The sequence below is a fragment of the Ovis aries genome, chromosome 7 (genome assembly GCF_016772045.2).
Source record: "Ovis aries strain OAR_USU_Benz2616 breed Rambouillet chromosome 7, ARS-UI_Ramb_v3.0, whole genome shotgun sequence".
NCBI lineage: Eukaryota > Metazoa > Chordata > Mammalia > Artiodactyla > Bovidae > Ovis > Ovis aries.
In genome coordinates, this window is record NC_056060.1 from 12,623,479 (window position 1) to 12,647,602 (window position 24,124).

At 37.6% G+C, this 24,124-nt stretch overlaps 1 protein-coding gene across 44 annotated transcripts in view; it reads right to left on the reverse strand.

Annotated features, from left to right (window-relative positions):
- DENND4A (DENN domain containing 4A) overlaps window positions 1–24,124 on the reverse strand; it is a 109,208-nt gene that overhangs the window by 79,628 nt on the left and 5,456 nt on the right. For 12 of the 44 annotated variants that reach the window (XM_027971508.3, XM_060418856.1, XM_060418860.1 and 9 more), the window contains exon 2: window positions 603–679. The exons of 12 other annotated variants lie outside the window; for them this stretch is intronic. The gene's annotated coding sequence lies outside the window, so the exon portion shown is untranslated. Of the gene's footprint in view, window positions 1–602; window positions 680–8,365; window positions 8,503–21,497; window positions 21,572–24,124 lie in introns of all 44 variants that reach the window. 20 more of the 44 variants (XM_060418865.1, XM_060418858.1, XM_060418861.1 and 17 more) reach the window with 2 other exon arrangements.

Sequence of the window (24,124 nt, forward strand, 5' to 3'; positions counted from 1 at the left end):
AGTTCTTAAGCAAGGGGGGGTTTATTTGTCTTCTAGACTACTTTGAAACCACTTCCCCTCTCAATACCTATTCGCAAGAAAACACCAATAGTAAAAAAAACAAAAACAAAAACAAAACCACAATATGTAATTTGGCAGCTCCCTTTTGAAAGATTACCAATACCTAATTTTTATTAAAAACAAAAGTTAGGATAAGAATAATAGACATTTAAAGGGGAAGAGATCTTTCATTAGTGATAGTCTGAACTCTTACTTTAGAGCCAAAGAAACTGAAGCACAAAAGATAGCTTACTTAAGGATATCTAGTTAGTGGTAGAGCCTAGGCAAGCATTCAAGTCCCTTAATCTAGAATTCTCTACACTTGGAGATGCTATTTCTAAGATGTTTCTAATAAACAGTGTTAAATTAATACTAACCCAGGGCACACCTGAAACATCTTTTTTTACCAAGTTATTTCATGTCACTTGTTACTTAAAATCATTACCTGGTGAATATAGGCCAAATTCTTGTAAGAGATCTGATAAATTAACATTTCACTGTGTTTATATAGCAAACAGTTAATAAAAATAAATATAAATGTAATAAAATACAAAACTACTTACACATTACTGAAAGTCTCTCTGAAAATGATGCCAGATCTCAATTTGTGAATTCTGCAAGCCTCAGAGTTTGAGAAATACTGTATTAAAAAGAGTAAGAATTGAGCTCAAATTAATTCCAATCAAGTATTTTCCCCTAAGATGCCTGTGTATACTTAAAAGTTCTGTTAATAATGATAATTTTCAAACAAAAAGATTGCATGTATTGTTTTCATATGGTTAAGAGTCCATAAGTAATTTTCATATACCAGCTCTTCCAGAAAACACATTTCAGTCAAGAATAAATAACACTTGAAAAATAGATAAAGGGGACAAAGAGAGAGAGAAAAAAAAATAAGGGCACAAAAGAGTAAATGTGTACAGAAACAAAAAGAAAGAAAAACACGTCAGTTTCTGAGACATTAAGTATAGTATCTCATTCCTAGAAGAAAAATACAGGCACAAGCACAAGAGGAAGAAACCATAGTTTTAACTAATACCGAACATCTAATAATAACAGGGAAATAGCAGCAGCAGCAGACACCAGATTGACCTAACTTGGTGGATCTTTGGTGCGCGTCTGGGAAATGGGAGAGATGTGGGGAAAGGGCTAAAATCAATTAAAGCGATTAAAGTGTCTTAGGATGGAAAAGTGGATAAAAAGACTGAATGCAAGATAACGTTAAGTACAATCTTGCTACATTCTGGACTGCTGAAAATGATCGAGATAGACGTGTGTTTGAAAAAGTAGGACACCACTCCACCTCAGAGTCACTGAACATCTTCAGTCAGTAAATATGGAGTGGTGGCTCAGATGGTAAAGAATCCGCCTGCAATGCGGGAGACCTGGGTTTGATCCCTGGATTGGGAAGATCCCCTGGAGGAGGGCATGGGTATTCTTGCCTGGAGAATCCCCATGGACAGAGGAGCCTGGCGGGCTACATCCATGGGGTTGCAAAGAATCAGACACGACTGAGCGGCTAAGTACATCTATTTTTCAAATAATTCTAAAATCTAAACCAATACAATTTTGTAATGTAATTAGCCTCCAATTAAAATAAATTAAAAAAAAAGAAAAATCCAGTAATGATAAAAAATAAAAAATAAAATCTTATCGCAGACAGGCAGCAAAGAAACAATGTAAATACAGACCTGCTGAAACAATTTTTAAATTCAGCATCGGATTATCACAAAAACATTCTAGTTGAAATATGCGATGTATATGAAAAATGTTGGAAAAATTTGAAAACTGTACCTCCTATTTTATTGGTAGAATATCAGGTTTGTTTGATGCAATTATAAATTATGAATGTGGTATATAATCAATTCCAAACAAATTTTCTGCACACCGAGTTTCCTTATATAGTAAGAACATTTTATGACAATGACTTCCATGTACCTATGCTCCACTAAATATTTGTTACTAAACAAACAAAGCATTTAATGTTGAAATTTTCAGATTAATTTACAGCGGCATTCACAATATGAAATGTTTCCTCCTTGACAGAAGAAATTTCTAAAACCTTTACTTTGATTCCATGAACTGTATGAAAAAACTGAGCCATTATTAGAATTACCTAGTTTCCCATTACACAGAAGGTGAGACTGATTTGAAACTGGCATCACTTAGTGTTTACAAAGTTCTTCTGTTAATGGAGACAACACATCCCCACTACTGCTTCACTTTCCGTACATGCATAAGAAAAATTGCAACAAAAAATGCATAAAATCTATTTAGGAGAGCATCCTTTGAAGTAAATGGAAACTCATGCTCCTCAAAGTGCTTCCTGCAGCTACATATGTTCAATTATCTTTCAGCACATACTTCTTTAAATTGCTGTTATTTTTAATTGAACTTTTCACTTTGAAATAATTGTAGATTTACATTCAGTTGAAAAAAAAAAAAACAATAGAGATCTGGTATAATTTTTACCCAGTTTCTCCCAATGATAACATCTTGAAAAATCATAGTATAATCATAGTGGGGACTCTGAATGATGCAATTCTATCTTATTCTGATATTCCCAATTTTACTTGTATTTGAGTGTGTATATGTGTGTATTTAGTTCTATATAATTTTATTAAACATGCAGCTTCATGTACTTATCACCCAACTCAAGATACAGAACAGTTCCATCCCAAGGATCCTTAGTGTTGCCCTTCTATCAGTATGCCCACTTCCCTCCTGGCCTCCCCACGCTGTCCATTTATCTGTGGAGTGGTATATTTTTACCAGAGAGCACACAGGGCCAATGAAAGGAAAAGAAAGTCTCTATAGCAATAACCCCTTACAAAATAGGTGGAGAAACAAACCAGAGAAAAAAGCATATACATGTGCAAAGACTTACTGGTCACATTTACTCAGCCATCTGGAACATCACATTTGAATATAATTATGCAAACATAAATGCACAGGCATACACATACACGCAAAGACAGACACAGAGTGATCATCTACTAAGTCACAGTGACAATCGATCTCCTTGATTCTGAGATAAATTTTCCTATCATGAATAAATAGATAAATAAATAAACTAGAATCAAGTGGACAAATAAAATAATGCTACAGAACGGCTGGGGCCTCCTGGGCGGCTCAGTGGTAAAGAATCTGCCTGCTAATGCAGGAGACATGGGTTCAATTCCTGAGTCAGGAAGATACTCTGGAGGAGGAAATGCCAACCCACTCCAGTACTCTAGCCTGGAAGATCCCATAGACAGAGGACCCTTGTGGGCTATAGTCCATAGGGTCACAAAGAGTCAGACACTATTGATCAACTGAGCACCTGAACATGAGAATGCACAGAATGACTGTAAAACTAATGCTTAAAAATAAACAAAGTAGTTGGTATTCCCTTGAGAGAATAAATCTGGTGTGGAAAGAAGAGGAACAGATTGGAAATAACTGAGGGTTAATATGCAGATACCTCTTGTCTCTCCAGACAGACTATAAGCAATTCAAAGGCAGAAGAAACCCTGTCTTTTCTTTTGATTCCTCACATAAATTATAGGAGTTATAAATACATGGCAGGTATATAAATATTTGTTAAATGAATGAGGTAAGCACAGTAGAGGAAAAATGTGAAGGATAAGACACCACAGAATCATAGGATTTTAGAGCGAGGAGGGTACTTTCAATCCTTTTTATAAATGAAGAAATGGAGGCATAAATGTTAAACAGCTTGCCTACAGACCACACACATCAGTTTATAACTCAACTCCCATGGCTTTAAATTTGGAGTTCTTCTATTCCATATTTCAATTAAAGAATGACAGAGAAGAAAGTAATTCCTGGGGGAGCCCTGTATATTAATTTATGAATGTGAGCTTTGATGAACCAAAAAAGTTAACAGGTAAGTGAGAGAAGTTAAACCAGCTGGGTGGGGTAAGAAATAGAATGGCAGGTAAGAAATAGAATGAATGACCAAGAATCAGGGAAAAGTGTGAAACAGAAAATGAAAGAAGATAAACAAAGAGATATGGCAAGAAAAGTAACAAAAAAGATGAGTAAAAAAAAAAGTACAGAAATGGGGAGGAGAAAAGTGAGAAATGGTTAGAGAGGTTTGAAGAGATGGTATCCGGGGAATTTTTAATGCTATTTATATGTTCAAGAATTTTAAAAAATATTCATTTATTTCTGGCTGCATCAGGTCTTCGCTGTCGGCACACAGGATCTTCATGTGGGCTTCTCCTTTGTGATGTGCAGGCTCTGTCTGTAGCTGCAGCCTGTGGGCTTAGTTGCCACACAGCATGTGGGATCTTAGTTCCCCCAAAAGGGACCCAACCTACGTCCCCTGCATTGACAGGTGGATTCTTAACCACTGGACCACTAGGGGAATCCCAAACATATTTCTTAAATAAGCGTGATGACCATCTCAGGAAACTAAATTAGGATATTAGGAAAATAATAAGGAATAATGAAGAACCAACTACAAATACTGGGTATTAAAAATAATAAATTTTAAACCAAGTTTAATAATGAAATGAATATAAATACAGTTGAATATATTTGATACAATAGAAAAAATCAATATACTTGAAAATGAAATCAGTGAATAGATGATCAGAATAAGATATTAAGAAGGCATAAAGCAATTAAAAATATATATTATAAAAGTTTAAAAATATGGAGGCTTTAAAGAATAAGAGGACAACCCACAAAGGAAACATTTGCAAAAGATCTATCTGACATAGGACTCTTTCCCAAAATATATAAAGAACATTTGAAACTAAACAATAAGAAAATGAATCAACCAATTAAAAAATGGGCAAAAAACCTGAACAGACACTTCACTAAAGACGACATACATGTGGCAAGTAAGCATCTGAAAAGATAGTCAACATCGTGTATCATTAGGAAAACGCAAAGTAAAAGAACAATAAAAAATCACCACACTCCTATTAAAATGGCCAAAATCTAGGACACTGACACCACCAAATGATGGCAAGAATGTGGGGCAGCAGAAACTCACGCACCGCAGGTGAAAATGGAAGATAAATCATATAGTCACTCTGGGAGACAGTTTGGCAATTTCTTACCAAACTAAGCATACTCTTACCATACGATCCAGCAATCACACTTAGTATTTACCCAAATGACTTGAAAATGTGTAAACTCAAAAACCTGTATGTGATGTTTACAGCAGCTTTATTCATAACTGCCACAGTTGAAAGGAACTAAAATGTCTTTCAGCAGGTGAATGGATTAAGTAACTAGTACATCCAGACAAGGGAGTATTTTTCAGTTCTAAAATGAAACCATGAAAAGACATGGAAGAACCTTACTTACTTCATATTACTAAGTGAAAAAAGCCAGTCTAAAAAGGCTATGTGCTGTATAATTTCAACTATACGACATTCTGGAAAAGACAAAACTATGACAGTAAAACTTTTTTACAAAACAGTAACAAGCTCACCAGTTGCCAGCAAGTTAGGAAGAAAGGATAAACAGCCTGAGCACAGAGGATTTTAAGGCAGTGAAGCTATTCTGTATGATACTATAACGGCACATACATGTTACTATACCTTTGTTAAAACCCACGGAATGTACAACACAAAGAGTGAACCCTACTGTAAACTATGAACTTTGGTGACAATGAGGTGTCAGTGTAGGTTCATGGGTTATAACAATCGCATTGCTCTGGTGTGCTATGTTGATAGTGGGAAGAGCCGTATTTGTTGGTGGAAGGTGTACACAGACACTCTCTACAATTTCTGCTCAATTTTGCTGTGTATCTAAGACTATTCTAAAAAATAAAGTTTAATTAAAGGGAAGAAATAAAAGAATTAGTTGTGAAGAGTCAGTTGTGAGCATATATGGAGGCTAGGAGAAACAGAGTCAATATCTAAATAGGACTTTCAGAAGGTAAGAAAGAAACAGAAATGAGGAATAATGAGAAATAATGACCAATAATTTCCAAAAATTAAAGATATGTCAGTTTGATACATAATAAAAAATACCTAGACACTTTATAAAGAAATCTTAGAACATCTCAAAGAGAAAATTCTAAAAATTCCACCCCCCCCAAAAGTAGCTCACCTACAGGAAAAAAAAAAATTCTAGGTTTCTAATTATTGCTAGTAATAATGTATGTAAATGGAGTTAATATTTTTTATATGTTGTAAAAATGAAATTGAATATATAACTAAGTGAAAGTGTGTCTGTCCGTCTTGTCTGACTTTCTGACCCCATATAATTAAACTATTATTTAAACACAAGGATGAAATAAAGACATTCTTAGGAATGTAAGTACTCAGATGGTTTACCATGAAAACTGATAAACAAAAAAATCAAAATACCAGTTCAAATGCTATAAATCTAGGCAGCTCAATAAGATATGGCAAGAAAGAGGGAGTAAATAACTTAAAGGGGACTTCTCTGGCAATCTAGTGGTCAAGACTCAGTGCTCCCAATGCAGAGGTGCTAGTTTGGTCCCTGGTCTGGGAAGATTCCACGTGCCTCATGGTATGAAAAAAAACAAAGCCCAAAACTTAAAAGGTTCACTCTTGTTAAACAATGGAAGTGGGGAGAGAGAATGAAGGTAGAAAAAGAAGAAGGAGAAACAAAAGTATACCATAATAATCTTGAATATTAAAAGACTTGAGAATGTTAACACGATGGGGACAGAGAGGAGGGCCTACTAAAATACATGCCTTGTTTAGCAGTGAAGATACATATAATCAATAAGTTTAAAAATTTGACAAATATAAATATCGAACAGGACTTAGTGACTGAACAACCACCACCACTATAAATAAGAATCTAAGTAAAGGGCACCCACTAGAAGAATAAAAATAGAAAACATAATTTTAAAACTGGTACCAAAAAATTATTTATCCTCAGAAACTGGAAAACAGAATGAAAAAAAACTAGGGTAAATAGAAAACAAAGAGTAAAATGGTAGGAGTGATTCCTGATGTAATAGTACGAGTTTAGCATACTAAAAATCTGAGAAAGCACACTTAGAAATAACATGCCAATCTTCTTACTGATCCTTGAATAAATCAGGTGTGTTCCAGCCTCGGACCTTTTCATCCCTCCTGCTCTCTCTGCCTGGCATAGTCTTCCCAGATGCTGGCTGGTCGAATCTGTGTCTCCTGCTCTGGGAGGTGGATTCTTTACCACTGAGCCAACAGAGAAGCCCAGGATAGCATGCTAAGTAAACATGTTAACTAGATATCTGTGGGGGAAAGGGAATGGGAGCGAAGGGGAGGATAAAGGAGGATAAAATGAAAACAGGACCCCAGACAGTCAAGGACGAAAGAGTATCAGGTAGTCAGAAATACGATTAAATCAATTCTCTATACCTGAGGCTTCCTCGCCACACTTCCTCCCAAAGAGATATTTAGCCACTGGTTTCAGCAAAACTTGGGCGGTACTGGTGACTCAGATGGTAAAGAACCTCCCTGCAATGCAGGAAACCTGGGTCCAACCCTGGGTTGGGAAGATCCCCTGGAGAAGGGAATGACAACCCACTTTAGTATTGGCGCCTGAAGAATTCGATGGACAGAGAAGCCTGATGGGCTATAGTCCATGGGGTCACAAAAAGTCAAACCCAACTGAGCGACTGACACTTTCCGTCTTTTTTTCCTAGCAAAACTCAAATCATTGTGACCTTGCGAAGACCCACTTCAGTAAAGTGATAGTAAGAAGAAAGCCCAACTAGAATGAGCTGAGTAGAGAATGGAGGAAGTATATATAAACCTTCGCAGGAGTTTTGATACAGAGGGAAGCAGGAAAGTGGTGTGGTAACTTCAGAAGACATGGAACCAACCACAGACTTTTCCAAAGAAATGAACAAAATTAAGGGGGTATGCCAAGATCAGTCATCCAGCAGAGATGGGAAATGGAGAAGAAGAAGAAAAAGATAACTGTAAAAGCCTTGAGAAAGTATGAGAAGATGGAGTCCAAAACAGAGGATCTAATCATAGAGACAAGGATTTCTCTACAAAAACAAACTTCCCATACAAATGTTTAACAATGATTCTTCTGAATATGTGGGCTCTGGCAATGCGGGTTCTTAACTTTTTTTGGATATACCTCCTTGAGAATCTGATTAGCGCTATGGATCTTCTCTCTCTTAAAATACACATACTTATTTAGATAGATATTCAGATAGAACTTTACATACAACTTTAAGGGGGTCACTGAACCATGCTCCCCAAACTAATCCATAGAGAAGTCTGTTTTGGGTGGGGTTTTTTTGCTTTTAATTTTTAATTAAAGCATAATGAACATATAAAAAACTAGAACTGCAGGAAAGTGAACACAACAGTACCATTATATATACCTTTGCTGCTGCTGCTAAGTCGCTTCAGTCGTGTCCGACTCTGTGTGACTCCATAGACGGCAGCCTACCAGGCTCCCCCGTCCCTGGGATTCTCCAGGCAAGAACACTGGAGTGGGTTGCCATTTCCTTCTCCAATGCTGGAAAGTGAAAAGTGAAAGGGAAGTTGCTCAGTCATGTCCGACTCCTAGCGACCCCATGGACTACAGCCTACCAGGCTCCTCCGTCCGTGGGATTTTCCAGGCAAGAGTACTGGAGTGGGGTGCCATTGCCTTCTCCGATATATACCTTTAAGAAACAGAATAGTACCAGTAACTGGAAGTCCTGAATCCCCCTTCAGTCCTCCCAAAAAGAACCACTATTTTGACTTCTAGCACTGAATTATTTTTGTCTGTTTCTGAACTTTATATAAATGGAAGGTGGAAGGATTCATACAGGATGTATTCTTTTGGTCCAGTTTTTTTCACTCTACACTGTTTTTGATATTCAGTCATATAGCAGTGGAGAAGGCAATGGCACCCCACTCCAGTACTCTTGCCTAGAAAATTCCATGGACGGAGGAGCCTGGTAGGCTCCAGTCCATGGGGTTGCAAGGAGTCAGACACGACTGAGCGACTTCACTTTCACGCATTGGAGAAGGAAATGGCAACCCACTCCAGTGTTCTTGCCTGGAGAATCCCAGGGATGGGGGAGATTAGTGGGCTGCCATCTCTGGGGTCGCACAGAGTTGGACACGACTGAAGCGACTTAGCAGCAGCAGCAGCGGCAGCAGCATATAGCAGTAGTTTGTCCACTTTCATTTCTGTATTGTTTTTCATTTAGAATATCATAATTTTATGTATCCATTCCACTGTTAATAGACATCTGGACTATTTCCAAAGTTAGGCTATTACAAATAATTACAAAGCCATGTACAAATTATTTTCCAAATATACCTACAAATAAAGGTGGTAGGATATAGGATAAATGTATACCCAACTTTGCTACATAATGACAGTGTTCCAAAGTGACTGTAGTAAGACCTTACATTTGATGAGTAAGATGCCTTAGAAATAAAAACTTACTCTTTTTGAAAGCAGAAGCATTTCTCTGACTGATCTCTCTAAAATACTCAATCAGTTCAGTCACTCAGTTGTGTCCTATTCTTTGCAACCCTATGGGCTGCAGCACGACAGGCTTCCTTATCCATCACCAACTCCAGGAGCTTGCTCAAACTCATGTCCATAAAGTGGGTGATGCCATCCAACCATCTGTCATCCCCTTCTCCTCCTGCCTTCAATCTTTCCCAGCACCAGGGTCTTTTCAAATGAGTCAGTTCTTCGCAGCAGGTGGCCAAAGTATTAGAACTTCAGCTTCAGCATCAGTCCTTCCAGTGAATATTCAGGACTGATTTCCTTTAGGATTGACTGGTTGGATCTCCATGCAGTCCAAGAGACTCTCAAGAATCTTCTCCAACACCACCGTTCAAAAGCATCAATTCTTCAGCGATCAGGCTTCTTTATAGTCCAGCTCTCACAACCATACATGACTACTGGAAAAATCATAGTTTTGACTAGATGGACTTTGTTGGCAAAGTAATGTCTCTGCTTTTTAATATGCTGTCTAGGTTGGTCATAGCTTTTCTTCCAAGGAACAAGCGTCTTTTAATTTCATGGCTGCAGTCACCATCTGCAGTCATTGTGGAGACCCCAAAATTAAAAAGTCTCTCACTGTTTCCATTGTTTTCTCATTTATTTGCCATGAAATGATGCATGAAGTTAGCATTACTTTGCCAGCGTGTGAGATGAGTACAACTGTGTGGTAAGTTTGAACGTTTGGTATTGCCTTTCTTTGGGACTGGAATGAAAACTCACCTTTTCTAGTCCCGTGGCCACTGCTGAGTTTTCCAAATCTGCTGGCATATTGAGTGCAGCACTTTAACAGCATCATCTTTTTGGATTTGAAACAGCTCAACTGGAACTCCATCATCTCCACTAGCTTTGTTTGTAGTGGCGCTTCCTAAAGCCCATTTGTCTTTGCATTCCAGGATGTCTGGCTCTAGGTGAGTGATCACACCATCATGGTTATCTGGGTCATTAAGATCTTTTTTGTATAGTTCTTCTGTGTACTCTTGCCACCTTTTCTTAATATCTTCTGCTTCTGTTAGGTCCATACCATTTCTGTCCTTTATCGAGCCCATCTTTGCATGAAATGTTCCCTTGGTATCTCTAATTTTCTTGAAGAGATCTCTAGTCTTTCCCATTCTGTTGTTTTCCTCTATTTCTTTGCACTGATCACTGAGGAAGGCTTTCTTATCTCTCCTTGCTATTCTTTGGAACTCTGCATTCAAATGGGTATATCCTTCCTTTTCTCCTTTGCCTTTAGCTTCTCTTCTTTCCTCAGCTATTTGTAAGGCCTCCTCAGACAACCATTTTGCCTTTCTTTTTCTTGGGGATGGTCTTGATCACTGCCTCCTGTAGAGTGTCACGAAACTCCATCCATAGTTCTTCAGCCACTCTATCAGATCTAATCCGTTGAATCTCTTTGTTCCTTCCAATGTATAACTCTAAGGGATTTGATTTAGGTCATACCTGAATGGTCGAGTGGTTTTCCCTACTTTCTTCAATTTTAGTCTGAATTTGGCAATACTGACTTGGTCAAAAAGTTCGCTTGGGGTTTTCCATAGCATGTTATAGAAAAAAACCCCAAAAGAATTTTTGGCTTATTCAACACAAGTTTATTGTAGCTTTGTTTCAGTTAAGTCACTGCTGAATACAGCGATACCAACACTATAAAAAGAGCAGCTAAGTGCTCTGGAATCAGCTTGGAGAAGTTCAAATCCTAGCTCTAATATTAGTTTATTATATAAGCAAATAAACATGTGCTTAGGGTATGGCAAAAAAAGTTTAATTTGAGTAATTTTACTTAAGTATGAGGTATCATTTTAAGAAATCAAAACTTTGCTGATATTGCTTATCTATGTTTTAGAATTGATTTTGTTCTGAATTACAGAAGTAGCATCATAGTCACTTTAAGGCTTTATGCTGTAAAGGTTTAGAGACAGGAAATTCTGATGGATACTCTTCATCATTTAACTAATAAATACTTACCAAATGGTTACTGAAAAGGACATGTGTCAGCTCTATTTTTGACCATCCGGCATAAGAACTCCTTTACTATATTAAAAAAATCTGCCACGGTGTCTTAGAAGCCCTAGAGTCAACCATGAAAGCCAAGAAGACCAGATAACTTGTTTCCCTATTTAGGGACCAGGTACATAGATGGGACAATTAGATGCTTTCACGTAGAATGAGAATATAGAGCTAAAACTGGAGAGTTTAAAAGTCATTCTCAGGGCAGTGACATACAGTATTCAGTGGTGGTGTTCCAACAATGGCCTCCAATATCCTGTGGAGAAGTCAATGGTGTCTTAAACAGGAAAAGGACATTTCCGTGGCATAACTTTGGCCATAGTCAAGCCAAGCCTTGAGGTTGGTTAGTCGGTTTCCTATTTGTTCTCAGAGTCTGGTTCTCCAGTCTTTCAGTCACTTCTGTAAGCTAACTAATATCCTTCCAATAGATTCTTTTCAACCAAAGTTGATTTCTGTAGTTGGCAAACAAGAACCCCGAAATGGTAATCTTACCATATGCCAGGCTCTGTACTAGGCACTGGGAACACAAAGACAAATAATTTATGGCCCTGCCTTACAGGAGTTTGAGAAGGCAGACAGACAGACAGACAACTACTGTAAGTGATAAGTCTATCACAGAAGTAATCACAGATCGTACACGGATACATGGTTTAGGCTTCAAGGGTCAGAAAAGAGTTATCATCTACATTTTGAAAGATGAGTAGGGTAATAGAGAGAAGAATATTCCAAACAAAAGGAGCAACAAGTAAAAGTCATATTGCCTTTTCTTTGCTCATCACTTCCTTCCAAGGATAAAAGTGACAAAAGGCGAACTGAAGAATTTGTGGAAGAGGATGAGAAACAGTTACAATTTGTGATCTGGGTGACAGGTCACAAACTTTTGAGCTTGCTACAGGAAAATAAACTTTATACTTAAAACACATACACCCACCATTACTGCTCTTGCCACAACTATTCTTTCTCTCTTTCTCACCTGTATCAGTCACTTCTCAGAACAGTCAACTACGGACCTCTGAATTTGATTGGTTTTTCTTTTTTTGTTTGTTTGGTTGGTTGTCTGTGATAGGGGTGGTATAGGAGTCATGAATGAGTGGATAAAGGAATTGAAAAGAGAAGTAAAGGTGTTAACCAACTGATCAGTGTAATGAAGCAAAAAGTGTCCTGCCAACTGCTCACACTACTTTTGCTCAAAGGTAGGTACAAACACCACAGGAGAAAAACAGCTGATGTAAAATACTTTATAAAAATATTGTGTGTATGCTTTTTCCTTCAAAATTACAAAATGTCAGTACTGACATGGGTCATTCTCAGAGCTTTTCTTTTAAAATTATACTAGGCTTGTGCTATGCATTGTTCTCACTCTTTACTTTTATAAAAACTGTGATCTTCATAAGTTTTAAAAGCCCTTGCATTTCAGTCATCCACTGTATAAAGTTCTATGCTTGAACAGGAAAAACAAACAAACACTATGTAAGTAAACTAATCAACCAACCACTCTTAAAAAATTTTGATAAAAGAGGCTGAAAGCAAATGATCAGTAAAAGCTCATTTCCACAAGCGACATTACAATACAAATTCAGAATTTGAGCATTCTAAAAGTCTACAATTCTCCTTTTAAAAAAGAAGTATTTACTAACAAGTGAAGGACAGATATGAAAAAATAAGTTTTCATTTCGGCTCCATTAAACTGAATGCTGTAAAATTCACTTCAGCTATACCAAGCTCCACACCACCTTTGTAAATTCAGTTCTTCCTGTCAGAATGCCCCTGTGACAGCCAGCTCCTGAGTAATATGTGAGACCTGCTCCTTGAAGCCTTTCCTAATCCTGCTCCCCAGGAGAGACTGTCCTTCTCTTACACTTCAAGACCATCCTGTACATATCTCTGTTATGATTATCACATTAATACTATCATTGTTTCTTTGAGCATCTACTCTTCTCAACTAGATTAGGAATTCTTTGAGAGAAAGCAGGCAACGTTACATCTCTATCTCTGTAAGTATCTGTTTTAGCACAGTCCCTGGGAAAGGACAGGCAGTCAGTAAACGCTTGTTGAATAGAAAATGACATGATGTGTTAACAATAACATTAATATAAGACTGATTGTGTTCAGGAAATAGCATGATTCAAACAAATTCTGTATGCAGAAACTAAAAACATCACTTCCACTGGTTCCTATTTTTAAAGGGGGAGATATTTTGATAGCTTTCACAATATGGATTGGGATGAAATAACTTTTAAGTTCTTTTCTACTACATAAAACTTAATGAGTTGTCTCTTTTTTATTAAAAAAAAAAAAAGCCCTTAATTTTATTTCACATTATTTACTGTTCCTTTTTAATCACCACATTTTAGGATATCCATGAACCTACACCCCTCTTCCCTGAGAGTTGTGTGCCCTGCATCTACTCCTCTACTATAAAAATGAGGACTGAAACATTCTCTGAAATCTTGGTTTCATCGGCCGCAGCTGATTGGACCAGACACAGACATCTGCCTCAAACTGGACTTTTTCCCAGGGTTTAGAATGGGATCACAGAACCATGATTGAATATATGAATTTAAGAGTTAGAGGACTCGCTCAGCCATGCGCAGTGGTAAAAGACAACACGCAGAGAGAGAAAAATGAAGCAGACAAGTTGGGGGAAGCAGAAGAGATCATGCTGCCCCAGGGCGGGGAGAAAATAGCTCTCTAAGTTACTGGTGAGTTTCCAGTTTCTGGGTCCCCTCCCCCTCACAAAAGCCTGGTTGTAATATTAATAATTCTACCTTCAAAGTACTGGGAAAGCCCTAGTATCCTTGCCATGAGCACTGATTTCCTTTTCAAAGTAAATTAGTTTGAATTTGGTTTCTAATATTTACAAAGAAAAGAAATTTTATTTTAAAACCTCGAAAAAGAAAAGATCAAGTAGGAATACCAAAATGACAGTTAACCACAGAAGGAAAAAAAAAAACTTTGTTAAAAATGGCTGTTACACTGGTACCTTCAGTCATTTTTCAGCATAAGAAAATGAAAAATATTCACCAACCACAACAGGCTCAAACAACAACCTATAAATCCAACTTCAGCACAGTTGTCAGTATGAAGAAAATTCTATTTCAAAGTTCAGGGGAAAAAAAGATTAAATAAGAGGGAGTATCTCAGAGCTTATTAGAACAAATTATTTTATAAACAGAAATAATACCACTTACTACAATTCTGACCAAAAACGGGATGGGAATATGTCTGGTGGTGATAACAGCCAGTCCTATCTAACAAGCCTAAGTATCAGTATACTGTTTTCCCCATCCATCTATAATGCTCAGTGGTAGAAGACAGTGATCTTAAAAAATAATAAAAAAGGAAGTAGAACAGTCAGTAGCACAGTTATTATATGGCATTAACATCTAGAAAAAAAAAACAACCAATATATTTTTCTTTGAAATTAATTAGTAAGAAGATTCCTTTAGCAACTCAGATTTTAAAAAAGAAAATGAGTTTGTTTAGAAACAATTTTCAAAGGGATAATGAAGGAGTGAGAAGACATATGTATACCTGTTACTGATTCATGTTGATGTATGGCAGAAGCCAACACAATATTGTAAAGCAATTATCCTCCAATTTAAAAAAGAGGAAACAAAAAAGAGTGAACACTGGCAACTTCTACTGTTCAAAACAACTATTTATAAGAAAAACTGACTAGTTTCACATAGTTAAGATTTAGCAAGATGGGGAAAATCTACAAACATAATAGAAAGTTCAGAGATAAAAAGAAACCGAAACAACCAGTACTTCTATCAAATTTGTCAAGATTACATAGACAGTTCTGGGTACTGAGAAAAAAAATGAGATGTTAGAGTAGAAGAAAAAGCTTATGAAAAATTAAACAGTGACTGCCATAAAAAAGATTTTAAGTAAACAAGTCCCAATTGTTTACAATAATGAAGGCAGGCAGAGGTATCGATCATTTTTAATGACTTATACTGCTTCCAGACTGTACTTACTGAAATTACATTTGATTATGATTGTCCAATATTCTGAGAATTTAAGTCTAGAAATGAAGGAATACTCTGCAGGTTTGACACTGAAGTGGGAATTTTTCCAATTTCCCCATTCTGCCCTGTTGTTTAATCTTTCTCTGCAACATACTTCAGTTTAACTCCCAAATTAATAAAAAGCACAATATCAGCAGAGCTACCACTCTCACACCTTAATCCATAATAGGAAAGCCTGGATAATGCTACAGAACAGACTATATGAAGATTTAGTGTAAAATAAGGGCATTCCTAGAGTTTAGTATTATTAATAAGTTTTAAAAAAAGTGTGCTGGAATTTAAATAACTAATGAAATAGAACAATGAAGAAATGCTAATTATTATTAATGCCAATTTAAAATCTGTGACAGAACCCCAAATGCCAGCGCTACTAGAAAGACTAATAGTCAGTTTGCCAAAACATTCTCGAAAGCTAGGAATTTATTTTTCATTTTAAAAACCAGGATTACTTGGTTTGTTCATTCATTTGATAATTCTAGGATAGTGGGGAGACTTGAATACATAAATTAAAACATTTGAAGAGCAGCAATGACTATAACAGATTACTTAGTGAACACTAAACAAGTGCTTTTTCATAAGAGGAGAGTGAAAAAGTTGGCTTAAAGCTCAACATTCAGAAAATGAAGATCATGGCATCTGGTCCCATCACTTTATGGGGAATAGATGAGGAAACAGTGGAAACAGTGTCAGACTTTATTGTTTTGGGCTCCAAAATCACTACAGATGGTGACTGCAGCCATGAAATTAAAAGACGCTTACTCCTTGGAAGAAAAGTCATGACCAACCTAGATAGCATATTCAAAAGCAGAGACATTACTTTGCCAACAAAGGTCCGTCTAGTCAAGGCTATGGTTTTTCTAGTGGTTATGTATGGATGTGAGAGTTGGACTGTGAAGAAAGCTGAGTGCTGAAGAATTGATGCTTTTGAACTGTGGTGTTGGAGAAGACTCTTGAGAGTCCCTTGGACTGCAAGGAGATCCAACCAGTCCATTCTGAAGGAGATCAGCCCCGGGATTTCTTTGGAAGGAATGATGCTAAAGCTGAAACTCCAGTACTTTGGCCCCCTCATGTGAAGAGTTGACTCATTGCAAAAGACTCTGATGCTGGGAGGGATTGGGGGCAGGAGGAGAAGGGGACGACAGAGGATGAGATGGCTGGATGGAGTCACTGACTCGATGAACATGAGTTTGAGTGAACTCCAGGAGTTGGTGATGGACAGGGAGGCCTGGTGTGCTGTGATTCATGGGGTCGCAAAGAGTCGGACATGACTGAGCGACTGAACCGAACTGAAACAAGTGCCAGGCACTGTTCTAAATGCTTTACCTGCAGTAGCAAATTTAAGTTTCACAACAATCTTATGAAGAATTACTCCCATTTTACAAAAGGAAAGAAAATGAGGTACAGACACATAATAGGTAGTCAAATAGCAAAGCCAGGTTTCAATCTGGAACAGTTTGGGTCTAGATCAACTACTTTATTCATTCATCAAATTCTTAACTGAGTGTCTTCTCTGTGCCAGAAGCTGTTATATTTGCTTGAGATATAACACAGTAACTAACAAATTATTTCAGAAGGAACTTGATAATCCAGACAAGAGGATGGGCCTGACAACCCACAGAATGGGAGAAAATATTTGCAAACAAAGCAGCTGACAAGGTATTCATCTCCAAAATACACAAGCAGCTCATCCAGCTCTGTGTTAAAAAAAAAAAAAAAAGGGCAGAAGATCTAGATAGACATTTCTCCAAAAACAACATTCAGATGGCCAAAAAGCACATGAAAAAAATGCTCTACATACCTAATTATCAGAGAAATGCAAATCAAAACTACAATGAAGTATCACCTCACATCAGTCAGAATGGTCACCGTCAAAAAGTTTACAAACAATAAATGCTGGAGAGGGTGTAGTGAAAAGGGAGCCCTCCTATACTGTTGGGACTATAAGTTTGTCCAGTCACTATTGAGAACGGTATGGAGATTCCTTAAGAAACTAAAAATAGAACTACCATATGATCCAGTAATCCCGCTCCTGAGCATACACCTGGAGGAAAGTTTAATTTGAAAAGATACATAGCTCAAAGTTCATAGCAACACTATTCACTATAGCCAAGACATGCAAGTAACCTAAATGTCCATCAGCAGATGAATGGATAAAGAAGATGTGATACTTACATAACAATAGAATATTACTCAGCCATAAAAAAGAATGAAATAATGCCACTGCAGCAACATGGATGGACCTTGAGATTAGTGTATTAAGTGAAGTCAGAGAAAGAAATATACAATATTGCTTATATGTGGACTTAAACTTATCTGCAAAACAAAGTCACAGATAGAGAAAACAGACTTGTGGTTACCAGGAAGGGGAAAGGGATAAATCGGGAGATTGGGAGTGACATACACATACTACTATAAACAAAATAGATAACTGACAAGGACCTACTGTATACATAGGGAACTTGACTCAATAATAGACCTATACAGGAAAAGAATCTTAAAAAGAGTGGCTATAAGTGATTTACTTTGCTCTACAGCAGAAACGAACACAAAATTGTAAATCAACTATATACCAATAAAATTTTTTTTTAAAAAAAGAGCATGGGTCTGAGAAGGCTTTCCAGAAGTAAAGCCTACACTGAGTTTTAAAAGATTCAGAGGAGTTAGAGAGGCAAAAAGAAAAGGGAAGAAAATGAAGTCATTCCAAGCAGGACTAACAAGCAATGGTAAACAATTCAGAAATAAGCATGTACATTCAAGGAATCTTTAAAAAGTAGTTTTATACAGCTGAGTGGAAAATGGAAAGCAGAAATTTAAAGAGCTAAGGTTAGAGCTGCTGCTGCTGCTAAGTCGCTTCAGTTGTGTCTGACTCTGGGCAACCCCATAGACAGCAGCCCACCAGGCTCCCCCGTCCCTGGGATTCTCCAGGCAAGAACACTGAAGTGGGTTGCCATTTCCTTCTCCAATGCTGGAAAGTGAAAAGTGAAAGTGAAGTCGATCAGTTGTGTCCAACTCTTAGCAACCCCATGGACTGCAGCCTATCAGGCTCCTCCATCCACGAGATTTTCCAGGCAAAAGTACTGAAGTGGGTTGCCATTGCCTTCTCCGGTAGGATTAGAGAAGCAGTCTCAAATCATGATGAGGCTTGATGACCTGCTAAAGAGTTCAACCTTTATTCAGTTGACAATAGGATGTTAAACAAGAATTTTCTAACTGTGTTTTAGATCTACTAGTCTGGCAATTCTGACGTGAATTTCATGGAGATAAAACCAAAGACAGGAAAACCAGTGAGAAGGTAAGGAAGCAGTTCCTAATAAGGCAGGGGTTAAGACAGGAATACTAGGGCAATGATTGACTGAAAAAATATTTAGGTGGTAAAATCAGCCAAATGCACAGTACATGAATGGATGCAAGGAGAGAAAGGAGGAAAGGTGAAAGACTCCCAAGTTTCTTGGATGATGAAGTCAATAGTCAAGATGTTTCTGAAAAACAACAGATCAAAGAAAAACTTTCGACAGGTAAATAAGTACAGTTTGGACAAATGGAGTTTGAAGATACATAAGCAGTTAGATAAGAATCTCTGATGCTTTGGAACAATATTAATACTGGAAAAATAGCTTGGTGGGTAACTGAAACTACAGGGATAACTGTGACTTGCTTACTGTAAAGGCTAAGAGCAGCTGACTAACCCTGGGACCACCACGTCTTTTAGGACAGGCAGAGGAAGGCAAACCCTCAAAGGGAATGATCAACACACTGAGAAGCTCCAGGATTAACAGAAGAGGGCAGCATTAACAGAAGTGGCAGTCAAGGGGCTGAGCTTCTGAGAAAGTGCCCAACAGCATTGCTCTCCTTGGCTACCTTAGCAAGAGCAAGTTTAGTGATCTAAGAATTAGAAACTAGACTGCAGTGGATAAAGAGTAGAGTACAGAAAAGATGTAATTTGAACCAATGCAGATTGTTATCAATTTTCTAATCTATACATTTGAGGCAGTGGGTTATTTTGAGCACTAAATGACTTACTACATGGAACCTCACCTATAAGTAATACCACAGGTCCTCAAGCTCACTACACATAGCCATACTGGGCGCCTTTCTTTCTTATTTCAAACTCCTCTATATGGCAAGGCTTTGCAGTTGATGTTCTCCCCTAAGAATCATGCTTTCCTCAGCTCTTCACATTAAGCTCTTTCTCATCTGTCCAATATCATCTACTAAGAGAGGGCCCCCCTAAGAAGTACCCTAAGGACCCTCTCAATCATTCTCTCACATCATCATGTTTTACTTCTTTTGTAACTCTAATGATACTCTCAACATTTCTTGTTTATTTAGAGGTAATACAGCAAAGTGATTAAGTGTAGGCTCCACAAGCAGACTGGCTGCATACAAACCGCAGCTCTGCCATTTACTAGCTATGTGACCCTGGAAAGAAAGTGAAAGAAGAAAGTGAAGTTGCTCAGTCATGTCCGACTCTTTGCAACCCCATGGACTGTAGCCTATCAGGCTCCCCTGTCCATGGGATTTTCCAGGCAATAGTCCTGGAGTGGGTTGCCATTTCCTTCTCCAGGGGATCTTCCAAACCCAGGGATCGAACCCAGCTCTCCCACATTGTAGACAGACGCTTTACCATCTGAGCCATCAGGGAAGTCATGTGACCCTGGACAAGTTGCTAAATCTCTCTGTCCTAATCTCTTCAGCTTTTAAAGGAGCAAAATAATAAAGTACTTACCTCACAGACTTCTTGAGGGAATTAAATGAGCTAATCCATGTAAAAATTATTATAAGACTATAAGTAAGTTCTGAGCACTCATATTATATTTATTTACTTGCAAGGATCTTAATGCTCCACTGAACTGCATTTTTCAACATGTACTATTAAAGATATTTGAAGTTGTAATAACCCTGAGCCCAAATCATAAATATATCAACCAATAACCAAATGAAGGAGTACTGTTCTGACTAAGCCTCAGGAAGTGTTACTTTCATAAAAGAGAATTTTTCTGGCCACAAAAGTCAGAGAGGGAAAAAAAAAAAAGAGTTAAGGCTCTTTAATAAGTACGGGAAATTTTTGATAAGTTATATATAGAATTACCATGTAATTTAAATCAGCCTATAAAAAGCAAAGCTAAAATATGAAGAACAGAGAAAAGAACGTCTTGAAAAGTTCTGACCTAAGTAACTTTGAAAACAGTGTTTTGACTAGGAACTTTCAAAGACAAAAGGATTTAAGGGAAAAAAAAAGATACAACTTCTCTAGTTGGTAAAGTCATTTCTCACTGGGATATGATTAGCAATTACGAAACTATACATGTATAATGAGACTGAACAAACAAGTAAGTGGACAGCGGATGGTGAGAACCAAGTTCTTCATTTCTGGAGAATAAGGTCACAAATAAGCAAGGGAGTTAACGCTAGGATGAACCATGTGTTACTGAAGTAGAGTCAAAAAGATATTAGTATGAACTTATGATTAGCTTCATATAGATACAGATGTACATATATTAAAAAGTTATATAATTGTATACATGGGTTAGTATACATACATATATCTCCTAGGTCTGTACACTGAGGTCTAAAAGCAATGATATCCCAACAGCAATGGGCATACCCAGTGCCCAAATCTTGGTTTCTAATACCCTTCTCTAATGAAAGTAACCAAGGATCCTTAAATAAATGATTGATTATAGGGCTGGGGCAGGGAATATAAAAGATTAACCTGGAGAATTTTGCAGTGCCAGAAAGTAGGAAAGGGCTCAAAACCCAACAACAATGGTTTCTGTCCTGCTGGTTACAGGAACCAACCAGAAAGAGGTGGAATAACTTGCGCAACAGAATACAGTATTGGAGTAAAACTCAAATTTAGAAATGAATATCCATGAGTCCACACTGATATACATGATAAAATTTAAAAATGGGGGAGAAAAGGAACATCTCCTTTAAAGAAGAATTCCAAATAATTTTGTAGATACTCACCCCTGGAGGAGCTGGAGCTTAACTTCCCACCTTAACTTTCCCATTGAGTATGGTCTGCTCTTAGTTACTGGTTCCTAAAAAGTAGCATATGGAAAAACTTTACAGTAGAGAAACCTGGCAAGCAGTACCTCAGCCAGGTGAACAAGGTTAAAAATATCAGTGATAAGTCATACTGATCTAGGTACCCTTGATATGACCCGAGAATGGCATTTTATCTCTGCAGTCATCCTCCCACAAACCCATAACTCTAGTCTGAGAAGAACATCAGACAAACCCAAATTGAGAGCCATTCTACAAAACACTTGACCCACACTCCTCACAACCAGCAAGGTCATCAAAAGCAAGGAAAATCTGAGCAGCTGTCATAGCCCAGAGGAGCCAAAGGAAACATAATGACTAAATGTAGTGCGGGATCTGGATGGGATTCTGGAACTGAAAAAGGAACTAATAAACTATGGACTTTAGCAATGTTCCAGTGTTGGTTCCTTAACTATGGCAAGTGTAACACAGAAATGTCGGATGTTAGCAACACGGGAAACTGGGTGTGGGGAATGTGGTAACTCCCTGAAACTTCTCTGTAAATGTAAAATTACCCAACTGATAAAGTTAAAGTTTATTGAAATTAACTGATAATAATAGCAGGGAAGTTATTGCCTTAACCAGACTGATTTTGGTCCTTTAAGTCATGTATAAGTGGGTTGGACAAAATTAGAAATACAGTTGGTACTATGTAAAGCAATCTCAACGTCGATGAACAGTATATAATATAGTATAGGAAAGTGCCTAAAGTCATTTCATATGTGCATGTTTTTATTCCTTAGTTGATAAAGCACTTTAGGAGCAGAAAACTCTCCTCTAAGTAAGAAGCCACTCAAACTTTAGAATAAAAATTGTGGTACTAATTATTACTAATAGAAATTCCACCTGGCTTTTGAAGTCCACAAAGTTTAAATAGTTCTACTCAAAATATATTCACTTGTACATTACTGAGACATTCCCTCATAGTCTCAGAAGGAGAGGAATATAACCATACGTATTTTAAGAAAGCACATTGGGAAGTTCACTAATAACAGTATATTATTACCAGTATACCATAACAATATGGTACCAGTATGTACCAGTATACCATTAACAGTATACCATACAGACAGTATGGTACTGACACAAAGACAGAAATATAGATCAATGGAACAAAATAGAAAGCCCAGAGATAAATCCACACACATATGGACACCTTATCTTTCACAAAGGAGGCAAGAATATACAATGGAGTAAAGACAATCTCTTTAACAAGTGGTGCTGGGAAAACTGGTCAACCACTTGTAAAAGAATGAAACTAGATCACTTTCTAACACCGCACACAAAAATAAACTCAAAATGGATTAAAGATCTAAATGTAAGACCAGAAACTATAAAACTCCTAGAGGAGAACATAGGCAAAACACTCTCCAACGTAAATCACAGCAGGATCCTCTATGATCCACCTCCCAGAATTCTGGAAATAAAAGCAAAAATAAACAAATGGGATCTAATTAAAATTAAAAGCTTCTGCACAACAAAGGAAAATATAAGCAAGGTGAAAAGGCAGCCTTCTGAATGGGAGAAAATAATAGCAAATGAAGCAACTGACAAACAACTAATCTCAAAAATATACAAGCAACTCCTGCAGCTCAATTCCAGAAAAATAAACGACCCAATCAAAAAATGGGCCAAAGAACTAAATAGACATTTCTCCAAAGAAGACATACGGATGGCTAACAAACACATGAAAAGATGCTCAACATCACTCATTATTAGAGAAATGCAAATCAAAACCACAATGAGGTACCATTTCACGCCAGTCAGAATGGCTGCGATCCAAAAATCTGCAAGCAATAAATGCTGGAGAGGGTGTGGAGAAAAGGAACCCTCCTACACTCTTGGTGGGAATGCAAACTAGTACAGCCACTATGGAGAACAGTGTGGAGATTCCTTAAAAAACTGGAAATAGAACTGCCTTATGACCCAGCAATCCCACTGCTGGGCATACACACCGAGGAAACCAGAATTGAAAGAGACACATGTACCCAATGTTCATTGCAGCACTGTTTACAATAGCCAGGACATGGAAACAACCTAGATGTCCATCAGCAGATGAATGGATAAGAAAGCTGTGGTACATATACACAATGGAGTATTACTCAGCCGTTAAAAAGAATACATTTGAATCAGTTCCGATGAGATGGATGAAACTGGAGCCGATTATACAGCGTGAAGTAAGCCAGAAAGAAAAACACCAATACAGTATACTAACGCATATATATGGAATTTAGAAAGATGGCAATGACGACCCTGTATGCAAGACAGCAAAAAAGACACAGATGTGTATAGCGGACTTTTTGGACTCAGAGGGAGAGGGAGAGGGTGGGATGATTTGGGAGAATGGCATTGAAACATGTATACTATCATGTAAGAATCGAATCGCCAGTCTATGTCCGACGCAGGATACAGCATGGTTGGGGCTGGTGCACGGGGATGACCCAGAGAGATGTTATGGGGAGGGAGGTGGGAGGAGGGTTCATGATTGGGAACACATGTACACCTGTGGTGGATTCATGTCAATGTATGGCAAAACCAATACAGTATTG